The sequence below is a fragment of the Triticum urartu genome, chromosome 7 (assembly GCF_003073215.2).
Source record: "Triticum urartu cultivar G1812 chromosome 7, Tu2.1, whole genome shotgun sequence".
In the NCBI taxonomy this organism is placed as follows: domain Eukaryota; kingdom Viridiplantae; phylum Streptophyta; class Magnoliopsida; order Poales; family Poaceae; genus Triticum; species Triticum urartu.
The window spans coordinates 469,856,193-469,870,212 of NC_053028.1; positions in this window are offsets into that span (position 1 = coordinate 469,856,193).

Sequence of the window (14,020 nt, forward strand, 5' to 3'; positions counted from 1 at the left end):
TGGTCCATAGGATAACACTCTTAATGAATTAGTATCTCTTGAACATCACGGTTTAATCCTCCCCAAAATATATCCATAAAATCTTCTTCACTTTCTTCTAAAAATGAGTGCAACAATGTAGTTTTAATCATCATAATATTTTGTCATTGTGTCAGTGCCTTGTTTAAATGTTGTAATTTTTTAATCATGCTACGAGTATAATAAACATCAACGAATCTACCTCTCATGACAAATCTTAAATCATCCCAAGTAGAAAGTATAAAATCAGTGTTTGACCGAAAATATTCACTCCACCAAACTAAAGCAAAGCTACTGAAAGTACTAACTGCAGATTGAAATTTTCCACGCTCATGAAAATTATGGGAAGCAAATATAGCGTTTATTTCTTACTCTCATTCAATATATAAATCAGGCTTTAAATGACCAGTAAATGGTGGCATGGAAGCATTAACCTGATTATGTGCATTCTGATGTTGTTGCTCCTCTTGTGACGGTCCTTGTATTTTCTTAGGTGATGGAAAATCTCCCATGATCGATGAAGCCCAAGAACTAACAACTCCGGAACCTGCCATAGTTAGTAAAAAAACAAGAAACAAAGTTCGAGAATAATGTTCCTATGAACTACTAGGATATGGTGGTAAAACGCTCACAATAGAGCAAATATCAATATCTTACAAGTTCTTACAATGCAGCAGGTGGTGACATGCAACCAACATTGTCAAATGACTCCGAAGATTAAGTAAAATGGTTGCTAGGGAAACATACATATACACGGTGTAAAAATATGTGGAGCTTGGAAGGCTTAAATATATGGTAGCAAAAAATTAGCAATAATTAAGTCAGAGATGCAATGTTGAATAAACGCTCAATGACGGTATTGTGCTGGTCCTAGGCTAGACCGGAACTAGAGACGCGAGCCTAGAACACTAATGAGGTCACGGCGTAGCACAACTAGCATCAATAAAGGACATGAAGTAGCTCTGGACAGTAAGATATAAGTGAAGATCACAATAGCAGTAAAGATAATGATGTGAAACAATAGCCAAGCAGGATATATCAATAACTTTCTCTCCAACTTTCCTCTGGAAAAGTTTGTGCCAATTTTTTGATAATTTTTCTCAAGAATGGTACTGACTCAAGCTTTCAAACACAAAAGGAATCACTCAAATTCGAGTTGATATTAGGAGTCAAAAAATTCTAAAACTGGCCTAAAAACTGGAATAAGTTGTGTTTGCGAACTTTGGAGGGCAAAAAGACCTATTTAGAAGCCGATTTTGAGGTGCCAAATATTGAACTACCTTATGCAACTATTTACATGGCTCGTCACTAGCTTTCATTTGAGTACTTGCGGAGCCAAAACTGACTTCGTATGAGGAAGTTATGCATGTTTTACTGAACAGTGCACAAAACTGATTCCAATTAGAATTCAACTACGAGATAGAGTCTAAATAGATCCGAATTTCGTTTTTTTCTTCTCTCTTTTTTTCTCACACCTTTTCTTTTCTTTTTCTTTCACTCTTTTTTCTCTGACTTTTTTTTTACTTTTTTCTCTTTTTTCTCTGCCTTTTTTTCTCTCCCCCTTTTTCTAAAACAAACTAGATAAGATGCAGATTGGATCAAGCGAAGATGTGAACGATCTCAACTATGATTATGACAATGAACGGTGGGTAGCACGTATTGGAAATTAATGGATGGGTGGTGGAGAATGGAAAGGATAATGATGCAGCAGCGGCATGACTAATGTGAACAGAACACGAAACTCTAAACGAACTAGACACTAAGACTAGCAACTCGACACGACGATGCAACCGATAATTCAACTATGCAAGCAATGAAAAGAAAATTGCAAAGGCTCAAACTGTCTAGGCCAAAGGATGAATAGATGTAACTTATTTTGTGGCTTTTTCATGGACAATAGGTAAGAAAATAAGTCTAATTTAGAATAAACTGGAACTCACCGAGCAACCTAAAAACTGATACCACTTGATAGAGGCGAGGGTCCCAATGTTTCAATGAGATGATAACTATCATTTTGATGGAGACGATTTTGACGATCTGACTACAAACATACAACGACGTTGCACCTTAGAAATCGCTAAACCAACTCCGAGTGGTTATTGACCACGCTGGAGCATGATCAACCGGACCACAAAGGTCTATTCCTGCAAGCAATCGAAGAACAAGCAAGAATATGATAAAAGCAATCTGAATATTGCGAATATGTATGAAGTATTGATAAAGGTGGGGATCCAAAAGCGGTCTTGGTCTGGTCGTTGGACACAAACGAAGTACATGAAGTTGCAATGGCTAACTTTTATCTAAACAAATCCCAAGGAAAAAGCTACTAGATGGATCTACTTATCTAGGAGCAAGGGGTGGCGGCCAAGGAGGTGGGAGGACATCCCAAGGTAGCCAAAAACTAACTCTAGGTCGTACAAGGCCAACGGACCCAAGTGGAGGTGACGTAACACCTTTGGACTTCTAGTTTGACTCAGATTTTGCTGCAGCATCAGATTGTTTTGTCCATAACTCAACGCTCCGGACGAATTTGAAGGTGAATCCAATTGGGTCCAAAAGTGCACATAATCTATTTTCCAACAAAGAAAGAATTACCTAATTCGGAGTCCAGATGAAAAAGTTATTGACATTTTGAGTCAGGTATGTCTGTGCTGTCTGAATCTGTGTCCAGAACGTGCGACTTGGACTCTATGTTCTCTTGGGCCAAAAGTGACGTGAGAGAACTTTTTGAACAGCAAGTAAACATATATTTCTACCTTATATTCATATGTGGATTGTAGAAATGTCCTATACGCCTATAGTTAAACATGGCACAAAAGTTTGTGAAGTATTTTTGTCTTGGATGACATAAATAAATTATTGCATAGTTTGCATTAGAAATCACCTCACAAATATGCATGTATGCAATATTTTTGGTCGTATCCAAGGTACTCATGTCGTCATTAGCCCCCTAGGGCTTCAGACAAGGTAGGTGGCCCCCGTGGGAGGCACTGCGGCGGGCCACCACGTGGCCGTCGTGACCCGACGACAGGGGTGGCTATCTGTGAGGTTGAAGAGCGAGGATGTTGACGGAGGGCACGCCCCGCCAGCCCGGTCCTCGAGATCGACAAGGCCCGCGACACTAGGGCCACAAGCGGGCCCATGCTAGGGCCTCAACGGCGTCGTTAAATGCCGCCCCCACTACAATTAGTATTTTCAGAACATGTTATGCTAACCTTGGAACGCAGATAAACTACGCCTCCACGGCACGCCTGCGAAACGGCGGTCGGACTAAGCGTGCCAAGGTATGTGTGGCGTGTGGCGGCGCCCCGAGTCAGGACAGGGCTCTAGGGGGGCCAAGAACTTGAGGGGCCTGCGAGGTCAGGGAGCCTCATGAGGGCCCGGGGCCTCCCGAGCCACAAGCGCTCGATGCCATGGGCCCCGGGACTGAAAGGTCGAGGAGGAGTCCGGAGCCTGCATCACAAGCCAGTTGGGTGGCCTGTGGCCAGTATGGAGGCGCATCACACCGCCCGCTAGCGGTCTCCAGGTCGGAGACGCCATCCTGGGCCACTAGTGCCTCAGGCTCATCGGCCCGCAATTCGAAAGAAGCGGTGGGGTCCCCACCGGGGAGGCAGGCGATCGCCCTGCACCTCTCCAAACCTCTGCCTGTGACACTCTCATGTAACAATTAGTGGGTTTGTACAAGCCCCGGAGTCTCCTGAGCGCTGCCCCTGGGCCTCACGGGAGCTCCCACCCACGCCCAAGTGGAAGCCCCATGCTTCGCGCTGCCAGATGACACGGTCTTACAGCGACTATGCCCACGCCCATTGGAAGCCCCATGCTCCGCGCTGGCGGACGACACGGTCTTACAGCGACTATGCCCACGCCCAGTGGAGGCCCCATGCTCCGCGCTGGTGGGAAGACTAGTATCGGCACCGGACGCGGCTGTTTTTTGCCCTCTTCTGTAATCGAATTTGCCGTTTCCTGGACTGAAATTTGGAGCTCTTTCATCTTTATTTGAAAAAGGGTGGGAAATTTTCTCCTTGCAGTGTTTCCTGTTTTTGGATTTTGTTTTAAGAGGTATGGCGGCTGCCAACTTCTCTCTCACTCCCTCTCGAGCACTCCGCGAGCGGGGGCCGGGCACGATGTGCATGCTCGGGTCAGCTCAGCGGCGCTGAAAATGCCCTGAGGGCCCAGGCCACAGCAGCCGCGGGCCTGCCCGCGTGCACACCTCGGCAAGACTTTGGCGTCTAAATCCTCGTGCGGCGCTCTTGAGCGCGTCTGTGGGTACGCGTGGCCTAAGGTCTACGGCAAGTGTGTCCACCTCCTGACCTTGGCCGGGCACCGTGACCCGACGTAACAATAACAACCTATCCCTGCTCAGGAGCTGTGCGCGCACGAAAAGCAAACGAAAGGCGACATAAGGGAGTGCAATATTACTTAACACATCATAAAGAAGTTTCTTCCAAAATTCTTTTGCATCCTAGCGGAGTCACATTCAAAGTATTAATAAAAAACAGGGGGGAAGCAGCCTAGGGAGCCGCACCATCACCCTCACTGTTGTCGTCGTCATCATCGTCGGCCCATTTTCCTTGATCATAGGCGGATCCATGTCACTGGCAGGGGCTAGCTCCGCAACTAGGTCGTCCGCATGATCATCCACCCAGTCCGCCAGGGTGGCTTGGATCACTCCGGGCACGGGGGCTATCGCGGCCTCAAAGTCCAAGTGAGGATTGGAGCAGAGAAGGTGGCCGAAGACGTACGAGAACGCACACGCAAGAAGGCCGTGACTCTTCTCCTCGACAAGCTGGCGTGACTTCTCGGCCCCACCCTCGAGGCGCTCCACGACCCTGGTGAAGACGCCGAGGTAGTCGGCGTCATCGGCGATGAGCGGGCTGGAGACGTTCTCCTCGCAAATGCTGCTCAGGGCTCGGTTGGCCGTATGCCCGAGGGCCTGGAACATCTAGGAGTGCTCGCGTTGCAGCACCCGGGCTCGGCTCACCTCGTCCGAAACATTCTCCACAAGGGAGGTAACCCCTTCGACCTACTTGTAGAGGAAGGATAGCTTAGCCTCGACTGTGGCTTGAGCGTCCATCGCGGCTTTCTCGTGCCGCTCCACCGCGGCTAGCTTCTCCTTGAGCCTATTGGCCTAGCCCTTCAGCTCTCCGCACCACGTGCAGAAGCGACCCTCTTGAAGCTCCAGCTTCCAGCAGTATTCCTCGGTGAGAGACCTATGGACCCCCGCCACCCTCTCTCTGGATCGTCGCCTCCCAAGAGGCAAGGGCATCCTCAGTAGCGGCCACTCGGCACTCCATCACCTCCAGCCGCTCGCACTCCACGCTTTGCTCCAGCGCCAGTGTGTTCTCGAGCATGCGGAGCCTCGCTTCACCCGTGGGCGGTCCGCCTGCCGAGGTGGCGAGCGCGGCTTTGTGCGCCTGGACTTGTCACTCGAGGATGGCGTTTGAAGCTTGAAGCTCCTTCTCGTGCTCCACAGCCGCCTCGCACCAGCAGTCCGCAGATCGGTCCACCTCAAGGGCACGATCGTGAGCCTCCCTCACCGCTGTAATTGACTCCTCGGCCTCCGTGCAAGCATGTTCGCGCTGCAGACAACCGAAGTTGATGGTGACCTCGAGCTGGCACCACTCACACGCCAGGCGCGAGTGCTCCGCCTCAAGGCGTGTGTCGACATCGCCGAGCTCCACCCCAAGGCGGCCAAGCATGCTCACCGCCTCCTGAAGAAGGTCATGTCGAACGGTGCTCCGTCCGCGTGCGAGCTCCAACGCCTGTCCAGGGCTTTCCTCCATGCCTAAGTTGGCAGAGGAGGAGCGCGATGACTCGCCCGTCTCCGGCAAGGGCCCGGGGGCTGGGACTGCCTCACCCGGTCCTCCGGCCTGAGACAGGGCACAATGCGGACTCACCCCACTGCTTGAGGATGGTGCTGTCACGCGAGCCGCCTAGCTACCGCCAAGGATCGGCAGGGGATCCCTTGGCACTGCCCCCGCAATCCGGAGGCTGCCCTTGAGGAAATATGCCGAGAATGCAGGCCTGAGGCCCCCCAAGGTTGGCCTTGGCTCGGGTGTGGTTGCCTCCTTACGCACGACTGCGCGACTCGTGATGCACGAGGTCGCGACGGGACCGGAGCCAGTGCCTGAGACACTATCGTCCCTTTGTCAGAGGGGAACTTGAGGAACAAGAGTTAGAAAGAAAACATGATGTGCAAGAATCAAGGAGAAGGCGAGGCGCTCACTCATCCATAGCGATCCACTTACTCTTCTTCAGGGTCCTTGGGGTAGAGCTATGATGGCTATCGGGCTCCTTCCTCTTCCGGGTTGCGTGAGTCTCGAAGGGCAACGTGCTGGGATCTGGCACGCAGCCCTCCACGGCAAGGACGGCAACCGCGTCCGCAGGCGGGACGCATCCCCTGCCGCCCCGGGGGCTGAAGGTGAATGCTCGAGGGGCACACGATTGGGGGCGTTCCCCTGCGGCCACTCGGGGAGCCTGCACCTCAGGACCCTCGCGCCCTAGGGTCACCAAGAGGGGGTTGTCACGAGGCCCCACATGGCCCTCGAGTAGAAACCCCCACTCGGCGAAGCACGACATCATCTTGGCGAAGGCTTCCTCATTCGGATAATTGCATAGGGGGACCCCTCCTAAAGGAAGTGCTACCTCTTGAGCATGCGTTGGTTTTCCCTTAAAGAGGAAAGGGTGATGCAGCAAATTAGCGTAAGTATTTCCCTCAGTTTTGAGAACCAACGTATCAATCCAGTAGGAGATTACACGCAAGTCCCTCGTACCTGCACAAACAGACAAGAACCTCGCAACCAACGCGATAAAGGGGTTGCCAATCCCTTCACGCTCACTTACGAAGGTGAGATCTGATAGAGATAATAAGATAAATATTTTTGGTATTTTTATTGTACTGATTGGAAAATAAAGATTGCAAAATAAACGGCGAGAGAAATAGCCTTTTGACGGGAGAATAATATAATGGAGAATAGACCCGGGGGCCATAGGTTTCAATAGTGGCTTCTCTCAAGATAGCAAATTCTACAGTGGGTGAACAAATTACTGTCGAGCAATTGATAGAAAAGTGCATAGTTATGAGAATATCTAGGCATGACCATGTATATAGGCATCACGTCCGCGACAAGTAGACCGAAACGATTCTGCATCTACTACGATTACTCCACACATCGACCGCTATCCAGCATGCATCCAGAGTATTAAGTTCATAAGAACAGAGTAACGCACTAGGCAAGATGACATGATGTAGAGGGATAAACTCAAGCAATATGATATAAACCCCATCTTTTTATCCTCGATGGCAACAATACAATACGTGCCTTGCTGCCCCTGCAGTCACTGGGAAAGGACACCGCAAGATTGAACCCAAAGCTAAGAACTTCTCCCATTGCAAGAAAGATCAATCTAGTAGGCCAAACCAAATTGATAATTCGAAGAGATTTGAAAAGATATTTAAATCATGCATAAAACAATTCAGAGAAGAATCAAATATTGTTCATAGATAGACTTGATCATAAACCCACAATTCATCGGATCTCGACAAACACACTGCAAAAAGACATCGAATAGATCTCCAAGAGAATCAAGGATAACTTTGTATTGAGATCCAAAGAGAGAGAAGAAGCCATCTAGCTAATAACTATGGACCCAAAGGTCTGCGGTAAACTACTCACACATCATCGGAGAGGCTATGGTGTTGATGTAGAAGCCCTCCATGATTGATTCCCCCTCCGGCGGAGCGCTGGAAAAGGCCCCAAGATGGGATCTCACAGGTACAGAAGGTTGCGGCAGTGGAAATAGGGTTTCGTGTTGCTCCTGGATGTTTTCAGGGTATATGGATATATATAGGAGGAAGAAGTAGGTTGGTGGAGCTGCGAGGGGCCTACGAGGGTGGGGGCGCGCCTGGCCCCCTGGGCGCGCCCTCCCTCCTCATGGCCTCCTTGCTTCTTTCTTGACATCCACTCCAAGTCTCCTGGATCACCTTTGTTCCAAAAATAAATCTCTCGAAGGTTTTATTCCGTTTGATATTCCTTTTCTGCGAAACACTGAAATAGGCAAAAAAAATAGCAATTTGCACTGCGCTTTGGTTAGTAGGTTAGTCCCAAAAATAATATAAAAGTGCATAACAAAGCCCATTAAACATCCAAAAAAGATAATATAATAGCATGGAACAATCAAAAATTATAGATACGTTGGAGACGTATCATGAAGCTCGATAGGTTCTCCACAAGTCAGGAGGCGGAGCACCCCGCGCAGCATGCTGGAAGGAAGGGAAGGCTCTTGAAGCCTCGTGTCGTCTATGGGGCCGGTGAAAGCCCACAATGGACGGGAATGGCATTGGAGAGGAGCGATGCACCACCAGACAAACTCCCTCACCACCATCGCCATCGTCACCCCCGCCTTCCTCAGGCTAGCCAGCCTAGTCATGACTCGCAAGGGAGTTCCCGGGCGCGGCGGATGACATCAGGCTGTGCTCGGAGAGCTTGATGGGCGTGGAGCTGGACAAGGCCATGAACACCCTGCCCGAGGGTAAACCAGGGGACCTTCCAGAGGCCTACATCCCGTTGTACCGCTGTGCTGACTGGGAGGCATTGATCGCCGCCATGCCCGTCTTCAACGAGTTGGGGCTCGTATCGCCCGGGCACCCCAACTCCCTGGTGCTGGTATCCTCTGGCGACAGTGTCGGCGAAGAGGGAGAAGAGGACTCGGAGGCGACCAAGGACGATGTGGCGGAGATCCCACCCCCATCACAAGGCGAGCTCCTTCACAGCTTAGTAAACGACGACGACACCGACGAGCCCCCGACTGTGGAATCCCCATGCTCCACCGGGGTCCTCACGAGGTCCGGGGCCACTCCCCCGGGCCCTGTGAAGGTCAGCCCAAGTGACCCCGAAGAAGAGCGGGTGACACCTCCTCCAAGGGGTGCCCCTCTTGCCGCCGGAGCAGGCACGGTCCTGCAGGGCTTGGCCCCTCAGGGCGGTGCCTCCGCCTCGCCAGGCGGTAGCGCCGCGCCGAGGCAGGCCGAGGAGTGCCTCACCCACTCCCCAAAAATGACCAAGGCCGCGCCAAGGAAGAGCGGGGGTGCCCCGGCCAAGAATGAGAAGAAGAGGACGTGGATCGATCATGACGAGTAAGTACCTCACCTTGCTTTTTGTTTAGCACATAATAGCACCATGCCCATAGCGCTCCCCTCCTAATGACTAGGATAGGCGTCATGGTGAAGAAGAGGACGGAAGGAGCCAGTACTCAGGAGGCGCCACCTCTCATCGCAGCCGTAACGACTCCGGCACAGGCGGAGGAGGCCGTCCCTCGTCCCCCGTGATGGAGTAGGCCTCCCTGGACGTGGTGGTGCGGCCACAGGAGGAGCCGGTCCCCACGGGCCAGCAGGCCATGGAGTCATCCGCCTTGTGGTGCCTGAGGGGAGCTTGGAGCCTTCGGTACCCCAAACCATCCTCGACACCGCTTCCGTGGTGATGGTGCCAGCCGATGCACTGGCTCCGCCTCCACCCCAGGCCCTTGTGCTGGCGGACTATGGCCCCCTCATCAGGCCAAGTGCCCTGGACGAAGCCTACGTGAAAGTGCAACTACCCCTGGGTGGTTTTGGGAATTCCTAACAACATATAGCTCATTGAGCTAATACTATTTCAAGATAAATATTACAGGAAAGCTCAATGATTGGCATGGCATGGATTAGAAATGTGTACCCCTCAAAATGCTAAGGACAAAAGATTGGCTCAAGCTCAACCTCAAAGCTCTACATTTTACCGTTTAGTGATCCAAGATCACATTGAGTCCATAGGAAAAGCCAATACTATTAAAAGGGGATGAGGTGTTGCTTAATGGGTTACTTGCTCAAAATTCTTAGTGATATGCTCCAAAACCCTCAACCACTTTCTCATATACACATATGTCCCAAACCAAAAGTCAAACTCAGCCCCACCGAAACTTTCCATTCGGCGCCACTGAGTTCAGTTGACATAGCCACTGTCACAAAACCCTAGTCACTTCGGTCTTACTGATAGGGAACTCGGTCTCACCGAGATGGGATTGCAAACTCTCTGTTTCCCTTAGAAACATTTCGGTCCAACCGAGATGAGCGATCGGTCCCAACGAGTTCACAATGCAAACTCTTTGTTTCCCCTTCATAACATTTCGGTCCAACCGAAATGAGCGAATCGGTCCCACCGAGTTTGCCTGACCAACTCTCTGTTTGCTTATTACCAAAATCGGTCCCACCAAGTTTGAGTAATCGGTCTCACCGAGATTACGTTATGCCCTAACCCTAATAGAATCGGTCCCACCGAGTTGACATGTCGGTCCCACCGAAAATCCTAACATTCACATTATGAACTAAATCGGTCTGACCAAGTTCTCTGATTCGATCCCACCGAGTTTGGAAAATTATGTGCAACAGTTAGATTTTGTGTGGAGGCTATATATACCCCTCCACCCACTCTTCATTCGTGGAGAGGCATCAGAACATGCCTAAACTTCCATCATACATTTTCAGAGAGAGAACCACCTACACTTGTGTTGAGGTCAAGATATTCCATTCCAAACGCATAAATCTTGATCTCTAGCCTTTCCCAAGTTGCTTTCCACTCAAATCATCTTTCCACCAAATCCAATCCTATGAGAGAGAGTTGAGTGTTGGGGAGACTATCATTTGAAGCACAAGAGCAAGGAGTTCATCATCAACACACCATCTATTACCTTTTGGAGAGTGGTGTCTCCTAGATTGGTTAGGTGTCACTTGGGAGCCTCCGTCAAGATTGTGGAATTTAACCAAGGATTTTGTATGGTCAAGGAGATCGCCTACTTCGTGAAGATCTACCCTAGTGAGGCAAGTCCTTCGCGGGCCATGGCCATGGTGGGATAGACAAGGTTGCTTCTTCGAGGACCCTTTGTGGGTGGAGCCCTATGTGGACTCGTGCAGCCATTACCCTTTGTGGGTTTAAGTCTCCATCAACGTGGATGTACGATAGCACCACCTATCGGAACCATGCCAAAAATCTCCGTGTCTACATTGTGTTTGCTCCCTCAAACTCCTCCCTTTACCTTCATGTGCAATGTTTTGCATGTGTAGGTTGTTTACTTGACTAGTGCTAAGTTGCTAAAATCTGCCAAGACTTCAAATTGGGAAAAGGCTAGATTTTTATTTTGTCAAGTAGTCTAATCAACACCCCCCCTCTAGACATACTTTCGATCCTACAGCTGGTATCAGAGCTTTGGTCTCCATTTGCCTTGATTCCATAGCTTTTGGTGATCATAGCCTTGGTTTCACAACCTAGGAGAGTATGGCGTCTAGCGAGGGAAATTACCACCATAGAGGTCCTTACTTTGATGGTACTAATTTTGCTAGTTGGAAGCATAAGATGAAAATGCATATTCTTGGACATAACCCCCACTGTTTGGGCTATTGTGTGCATTGTCTTATAAGGTGAATTCTTTGATGGGAGAGAACCAAACCGTGAAGCTAGCTCGGAAGAGTTGAAGATGCTGCAATACAATGCTCAAGCTTGTGATATTCTCTTCAACGGATTGTGCCCCGAAGAATTCAACAAAATCAGCTGTCTTGAGAATGCAAAGGAAATTTGGGATACTTTGATTGATATGCATGAGGGTACCGACTCCGTCAAGGAATCTAAATTGGACGTGCTTCAAAGTCAACTTGACAAGTTCAAAATGAAGGATGGTGAAGGTGTCGCTGAAATGTACTCTAGGCTTGCTCTCATCACAAATTAGATTGCCGGCTTAGGAAGTGAAAAGATGACCAATAGATTCATCATCAAGAAGATCCTAAGAGCCTTGGATGGAAAATATGATACCATGTGCACGTTGATCCAAATGATGCCCAATTACAAAGATCTCAAGCCAACGGAAGTCATTGGAAGAATTGTTGTTCATGAGATGTCACTTAAGGAAGAGCTCCACAACAAGTCAAGTGGTGCTTACAAAGCCTCATGTGATGCTCCCACATCATCAAGTGAGAAACAAGCCTTCAATGAATAATTGAGCCTAATGGTGAAGAATTTCAACAAGTTCTACAAGAGTAGAAGCAAGGAAAGAAGTTCCATGTCAAGGTCCTACAATGACAAAAGATCTTCAAGTTGTGAACGTAATTGCTACAATTGTGGAAGACCCAGACAGTACTCCAATGAGTGTATGGATCCCTATAAAAGAAGAGAAGATTCTCCCAAAAGAAGGAGTAGGAGAGAAGAATCACCATCAAGAGCAAGAAGGAGTAGAGATGACCGTTATGAACGAAGAACACCACGGAGAAGCAAGGATTCGGAAAGGAAGGACAAATCATCAAGTCGCTACACAAAACGAAGACATCAAGCTCATGTTGGTGAATGGGTATCTGGCTCTATCGGCATTCTGGGAACAGGGGTCCCCAGACTTGCCTGCCTGTGGCCCGCGGCGTGGCTGGGCTGGCAGGTCTGTGCGGCCCATCTTCATCGACGAGGTATTCAAGACCCTCGCGAGGGGCCAAGCTTCGCAAGGCGGACGATGCAAGACCTCCTCAGGAGCGGCCTTGCTAGGCAGGCTCACGAGGGGCGGAGAGATCAAGGCAAGGCAAACCTCGTGAGGTCCTCATGACATGAGCCATGACGATCGAGACCAGGCGGGCGCCAGCGTGCAGTGTCCTTGCTTCCTCTTTGGTGCCAAGGGGGCAAGCGCAGGCGCGGAGTACCGAGGCATCAAGGAAAGTTTTCTATATCGGTACAACGAGACCAAGACCAGCAGGACGGCAAGATGGAGGTCTCCATGGAGCCCAAGACGGCGTCACCACCAGAGTCTTTTGCAGGCGAAGACTACTTTTGTCAGGATAAGCTGTCCTAGCTGTCCCCTTTCAAATTGGCCATTGCTGGCTCCCTTCCCGCTCAATATTTGGGGAGAGGACGAGGGCCTATGTAAGTAGAACTAGCCACCACAGTAGAGGGGACTGATTGGAGACGGATCAGGGGAGAGACGAGGAGAAAGAGAGGGAGACGGATCCAAGATCATCTCACCCACACAAGTTCGCCAAGCACAAGAACACCTCAACCTCAGGTGGCTGTTCTTCCCCTTGTACTGTTCATCATCAGCTGAAGAGGCAATCCACCACCACCACACTGGAGTAGGGTATTACACCACAACGGTGGCCCGAACCAGTATAAATCTTGTGTCTTTCTGTGTTGTGAGTTCGTCATGTTCGTCCGCGAGATCTTAGAGAGCTAGGGCGTGGATCGATAGGGAGAAAACCTTCGCGCGCACCCCAGTGTTGGAACCTCGAGGGTTTTGCCGTAACCCGTGATCCGACATTTGGCGCGCCAGGAAGGTATGCGCCCAAGCTTCCTTCCGTCTCTCCGTGCCCCGTTGCTCCGTCGTCTCCATGCCAGACACGCGTCGCGCTCGTGCTGAGCGCCGGGCTGCCCTCGCCGCCCGCGTCCTTCAGACGGCTCCCATCGGCGGGCCACCTCGTCGTTCCCCGTCGCCTGCCATCAATGCCGCCACCGGCCCGACGGGGAGTGAGCAGCAAGCATCCTCGCTACACCCCTCTGTGCGGCGGGACGGCCGCACCGCCACTCCATCGCTGACTCCGGTCGGTTCTTCTTCCCATGCACGTCGCCCTCCCATGGACGCACGGGCCACGCTCCTCATGGCGCACGAGCTCCTGTGCTACCGCCCGGTCCACGAACTCTACGAGGACTGGCTCGACCGCATCGTCGAGCTTGTCCGCGCCGCATGGGGCTCCCCTGCTATGGCCCTCTCTCTGCCTTGCCCACTGCCAGCTACGGGCGGCGTAGCTCACGGAGCGCCTCCACCACCTTTGCCCCAAATCGGTGCTCTGGCGCCAAGGCGCGCGGCTCCACGACGCGACCCACCGTGCCCCGCGCGAGAAGAAAGAAGCTGTCAAGAAGTCCCTCGACCGCAAGAAAACGCTCTACCGCTCCTCGCGCCACCATGCCAGGACCGGCTGCTGCTGCAAGACCGCGCGCCACCTGTGCGGCAG